At 39.2% G+C, this 6057-nt stretch overlaps 1 non-coding gene and 1 pseudogene across 1 annotated transcript; both read left to right on the top strand.

Moving 5' to 3' along the window:
• Positions 1-1275: 1275 nt before the first annotated feature.
• Positions 1276-3870, top strand: LOC109683817 (CDKN2A-interacting protein pseudogene; annotated as a pseudogene).
• A 1784-nt stretch (positions 3871-5654) lies between these two features.
• On the top strand, positions 5655-5760 carry LOC141420015 (U6 spliceosomal RNA). Its single transcript, XR_012444722.1, has one exon. It is a non-coding gene; the product is annotated as a U6 spliceosomal RNA (small nuclear RNA).
• The last annotated feature ends 297 nt before the right edge of the window (positions 5761-6057 follow it).

The following is a 6057-nucleotide window of genomic DNA, read 5'->3' as shown; positions in this document are numbered from 1 at the left end:
AAAGAAACTGATGAGATATTTTTCCCAAATGACATGCATTTTTTTAAACTTTTCTAGAAAAATATGAAAATTTTATCAATCACTTTCTCTTACAGAACAGAAAGCTAGATTACTACCAATTTCTCTTTTAAAATTGTTCTAATGGATTTTTTTAACGTTTCAACATCTCTGATGTTTTTGAATTGTATATCCTTAGAAGGTAACTGGATAAAACATAATAGATAATTTCAAAAGATCAGTCTTAGTATCTGACTCATTTGCCACATAGTAATATCCAGAATGAAATCAAACATAATTTATTTAGAAATAAAACATAATTTTCAAAGAAAATGCTGAGTCTTAGGAAAAGGAGCTGCTAAATGCAGATGAGTATCTTAAACTAAGCAAGTAAGAAAATTCAAGACAATTATTAAAGTCAGGGAAAAAACAGTAAATTTTTTTAAAAAAAAAAAGGGTAAAATCTCAGCAAAATACACACACACATATATATGTGGCTGTATAATGTAAAGCAATTAACATTGATTAACCAAAAATGTAATAAATTGGGAGACTTTGGGGTTGGAAGTTGGAAGGAGTAATGTAGACGATCTAAATTCTTATCTATTGATCTAATTTATCTGTCATCTGTCTATATCCAAGAGGAACTCAATAGTGTCTGAAATTCTTAAATCAAGAAATAGACACATTCCCCCTCAGAAGTAGAACTGAAGAATACAAAATAGAAACAGTGGTGACTCTTGCCGAGGGAGATAAGCCTTATTTGTTTAAACTATCAGTATTCTATTGCTGCTGGAACAATTAGAACAAATTTAGTGGCCAAAATCCTCCCATGAAATTATTATCTTGAAGTTCGGGAAGTCAGAAATCTGAAATGGGTCTCACTATGGGTCTCACTGAACTGAAATCCAGGTGATGGCAGGGCTGACCTCTCACCTAAGACCAAGAAAAGGCCTTCTGAGCTTCTAGAAACTAGAGGCTGTCCATCTGGCTGGGCTCGTGGATTTTTCTGGCCAGCAATAACATCACTCCAAACTCTGCTTCCATGGTCATATCACCTTCTGTGAAGCTTCTGACTCACCATATCTTTTATAAAGACCCTTATGATGACAAGGAATAATTGCCCCATCTTGTGGTGCTTAGTTTAATCACACCTGTAAAGTTCCTTTGCCATGTAAGGTTCCAGGGATTAGGAACCTTGGGATATCTTGGGAGAGGGTCTACTTACTACAATGTGTCTGCATTATTTAATAATTAAAAAACATGACCCAGTGGGAGGTTCAGCGGCTCGGGCGCTGTTGTTTGGGCCTCTCGAGGGGCGTTCTCTGGAGGGCCCCCGGCGCAGGCCGCAGTGACAGGGCCGCCCGCCCCCGCGCACCCCGCCTCTCCCGGTGCAGCGTCGCTCGCACTCCCCGCGTCCTGCAGGCCCAACATGGCGCAGGAGGTGTCGGAGTACTTGAGCCAGAACCCGCGGGTGGCCGCCTGGGTGGAGGCCCTACGCTGCGAGGGCGAGACTGACAAACACTGGCGCCACCGCTGGGAGTTTTTGCTCCGCAATGCCGGGGACCTGGCCCCCGCGGGCGGCGCTGCCTCCGCGACGGAGGATGGTGGGGACGCCGAGGGCGGGACCCGCAACCGGCAGCTGCAGCAGCTTGTGTCGTTCTCCATGGCCTGGGCCAACCATGTCTTCCTTGGGTGCCGGTACCCTCAAAAAGTTATGGATAAAATTCTTAGTATGGCTGAAGGCATCAAAGTGACAGATGCTCCAATCCATACAACAAGAGACGAACTGGTTGCCAAGAAGGGGTAGAAGAGCCATCCAAAAAGCGAATCATAGAAGGAAAAAACAATTCTGCAGTTGAGCGAGATGGAAAAATTTCTGCTAAAACTGAACGGACATCAGCTCAGCAGGAAAACAGTTCAACATGTACGGGGTCATCCACCAAATCGGAGAGTAGTGGGAACTCATCTCGGAGCTCTGGCATCTCCAGTCAGAATAGCCCTACAAGTGATGGAGATCGATCTGTTTCCAGCCAAAGTGGCAGCAGCATTTCCTCTCAGGTAACAACAGCAGGGTCTGGAAAAGCTGAATCAGAAGCTCCAGATAAACATGGTTCAGCATCACTTGTTTCTTCCTTGTTGAAATCCAGTGTGAATAGTCATGTTACTCAATCCACTAATTCCAGACAGCAAAGTGGATCACCTAAAAAGAGTGCTTTGGAAAGTTCTTCGGTCTCAGCTTCTCAGAGCAGCTCAGAGATTGAGGTGCCCTTGTTGGGCTCCTCTGGCAGCTCAGAAGTAGAGTTGCCATTATTATCTTCTAAACCTAGTTCAGAGACAGCTTCAAGTGGGTTAACTTCCAAAACTAGTTCAGAGGCAAGCGTTTCATCATCGGTTTCTAAAAACAGTTCCTCATCAGGCACATCATTACTAACTCCCAAGAGCAGCTCAACAAATACATCATTGCTAACTTCCAAAAGCACTTCACAGGTAGCTGCATCACTGTTAGCTTCCAAAAACAGCTCCCAGACCAGTGGATCTCTGGTTTCCAAAAGCACTTCCTTAGCAAGTGTGTCCCAGCTAGCGGCTAAGAGTAGTTCTCAGAGTAGCACTTCACAGTTGCCTTCTAAAAGTACGTCACAGTCAAGTGAGAGTTCTGTCAAATTCTCTTGTTGCAAGTTAACCAATGAAGATGTGAAACAGAAGCAGCCTTTCTTCAATAGACTGTATAAAACTGTGGCATGGAAATTAGTAGCAGTCGGTGGCTTTAGTCCCAATGTGAATCATGGAGAGCTCCTAAATGCAGCTATCGAGGCTCTGAAAGCAACACTGGATGTGTTTTTCGTCCCATTAAAAGAACTGGCAGATCTGCCTCAAAATAAAAGCTCTCAAGAAAGTATTGTTTGTGAATTAAGGTGTAAGTCTGTGTATTTGGGCACTGGATGTGGAAAAAGCAAAGAAAATGCAAAAGCAGTTGCATCAAGAGAAGCACTGAAGTTATTTCTCAAGAAAAAGGTGGTGGTAAAAATATGTAAAAGGAAATACAGAGGCAGTGAGATAGAAGATCTGGTACTCCTTGATGAAGAATCAAGACCTGTAAACTTGCCTCCAGCATTAAAACATCCTCAAGAATTACTATAATATGTTCAAAATAGCACTGCACACAGTATCTGGTATTTGAAGAGAAAAAACTGGCTTACTTTTGTACACTATAAAACACAGGCTTTCACAGATTTTGTATTGCTTTTTTCCAGTTTTGCAGAAAATTTAATTCTAGTTCTCTTCATAAAAGTAGAAATTGTAAATAATTTATGATTGACAGTACACATTAAAAGGTATGCACTAACAGCATGCTAGTATGCTGTTTTATTTGCTGAAGAAAGTACTGTCTTCTATTTTTAATGATACATTGGGTACGATGTGTAGTTCTGTAGAGTCTGAAAATTTTTGTAATACTTTGAATTTGGTGAAAATGTATTAAGTTGTCTACCATGCTTTTTTTTCTAGCTGAATTAAACCATATCAAAGAAAAGGGGACCACAGTATTTGAATGTTGGAAAGTCTGTGAAACTTAAGGTTTTAAGAATGTTACCCATAATGTTGAACAAGTCTGTTAAAGAATAAAAGAAAAAATAGTTGCCTCAGACTATTTTTATTAGAAGTTGTAAGCATTTTTTAGATACAAAGCAGTATAAAGTACTTATTGTTATTTTATTCTGAAGTTGTTTAAAATTCACCATGATTTTCACCGCTGGCAATTGTTTAAGCGGGTTAATTTATGTTTTGAGGTAAAATGCAATTTACACTTTTTCTTAAAGACATAAATGTGGGTTTCTATATTAAGCATATTTTGTGACTACTATTAACAGATTGATTTGTTTAAATATTAAATGCTTTAAGCTATAAAAAAAATGACCCAATAACTCTTCCTGTAGAAATTAACTAATGGATTAGTCAAGTCCATAAAAATCTTTGTTAGACATTGTTAAGGAAAAGCATAAACTACCACATGCTCATAGTAAAAAGGTTTAAGGCACAGCCACAAAAAGGCAATTATGTAGCAATTAAACATTTTCTATACAGCTTTTTTTTTTAGACAAAATCTCACTGTTGCCCAGGCTGGTCTCAAACACAGGAGTTCAAACAATTCTCCAACTTCAGCCTCCCAAGCAGCTGGAACTACACCACAACCAGCACTAGATATTTTTGATGAGTAGAAAAAGACGCTCACTATATGTTAAGTGACAAAGGCAAATTAATATGTTAACAACTATTCAATATTTAATCTCAAAAATGTGTGTATAATGTGTAGAAAAATATAAGCATTTAGGTATATATGAACATATGTATGTGTACAGATATTTATATATTGTGCATGCATATATGCAGAGCATGTATACATATATTACACACACACCCATATTTATGAAAGACAGGAACAGAGAAACAGAGAAGAAAAATGTGTGTGTTTCAGTGATGCAAGGATGATTAACATACACAAATCAATAAATATAATACATCACTAAATATAATGAAGAAAAAAATCATATGATCATGCCAATAAATGCAGAAGAAGCATTTGATAAAATCCAATATACCAGCACGAATGAGGTAGGTACAGAAGGATCAATCATACCTCAACACAATAAAGGCTATATTTGACTTATTCATAGCCAACATCATATTGAATAGGGAAAAATGAAAGAATTTCCTCTAAGATCAGGAATAACATAAGGCTGCCCACTGTTATTGCTATTAGTCAATATAGTTCTAGAAATTTTATTAAGAGCAATTAGGTAAGAGAAAGAAACAAAAGGCATAAATATAGGTAAGAAGGAAGTCAAATTATCTGTGTTTGCTAATGACATTATTCTTTATATAGAAAAATCTGCACTCCACCAAAAGACTATTAGGACTGATAAATAATTTCAATAAAGTAGGATACAAAATCAACATACAAAAATCAATAGCTTATTTATACACCAATAATGAATTTTCTAAGAAAGAAATCATAAATGCAATCCTATTCATAATATTCACAAAAATAAAATACCTAGGAATAAATTTAATTAACTAAGGAGGTGAAAAACCTCTACAATGAAAATTATAGAACACTGAAGGCAGAACTTGAAGAAGACAGTAGAAGATGGAAAGACCTCCCATGTTCATGAATTGGAAGAATTAATATTGTTAAAATGGCCATACTACCTAAAATGAACTACAGAGTCAATGCAATCCCCATCAAAATACCAATGACTTTCTTCACAGAACTTAAAAAATCAATCCAAAAATTCATATGGAAGCACAAAAGACCCTGAATAACCAAGACAATCCTGAGCAAAAAGAGCAAAGCTGGAGACATCACAATACCTGATTTCAAGAAATACTACAAAGCCATAGTAACCCAAACGGCATGATATTGGCATAAAAACAGACACCTAGACTGATGGAACAGAATAGAGGACCCAAAAATAACCCCCAGGCAGCTCTAGCTGTCTGATCATTGACCATGGTGCTAAAACATACATTGGAGAAAAGACAGCCTTTTCAACAAGTGGTGCTGGGAAGACTGGATATCCACATGTAGAAGACTGAAACTAGACCTCTATCTCTGACCCTGTATTAAAAAAGTTGAAAATAGATCAAAGACCTTATGGGTCTCGCTTCGGCAGCACATATACTAAAATTGGAACGATACAGAGAAGATTAGCATGGCCCCTGCGCAAGGATGACACGCAAATTCGTGAAGCGTTCCATATTTTTAGGCCCCTTCGCCCTACCCCCTGGACCACAGGGTAGAGGAGAAGCAACCTTCACCACTCTGTACCCCAGGTCCACAAGAGCCTGCAGAGGATCCGGGAACGGAAGTTGGCCAACTTCATCCCTTGGGGCCCAGCCAGCATCCAGGTGGCCCTATCCAGGAAGTCTCCCTACCTGCCCTCAGCCCACCGGGTCAGTGGGCTCATGATGGCCAACCACACCAGTATCACCTCGCTCTTTGAGCGGACCTGTCGCCAGTTTGACAAGCTGCGGAAACGAGAGGCCTTCATGGAGCAGTTC

The sequence above is a fragment of the Castor canadensis genome, chromosome X (genome assembly GCF_047511655.1).
Source record: "Castor canadensis chromosome X, mCasCan1.hap1v2, whole genome shotgun sequence".
Lineage (NCBI taxonomy): Eukaryota > Metazoa > Chordata > Mammalia > Rodentia > Castoridae > Castor > Castor canadensis.
Note: the sequence above shows the minus strand (reverse complement) of the source record. Positions and strands in the feature narration are given on the sequence as shown.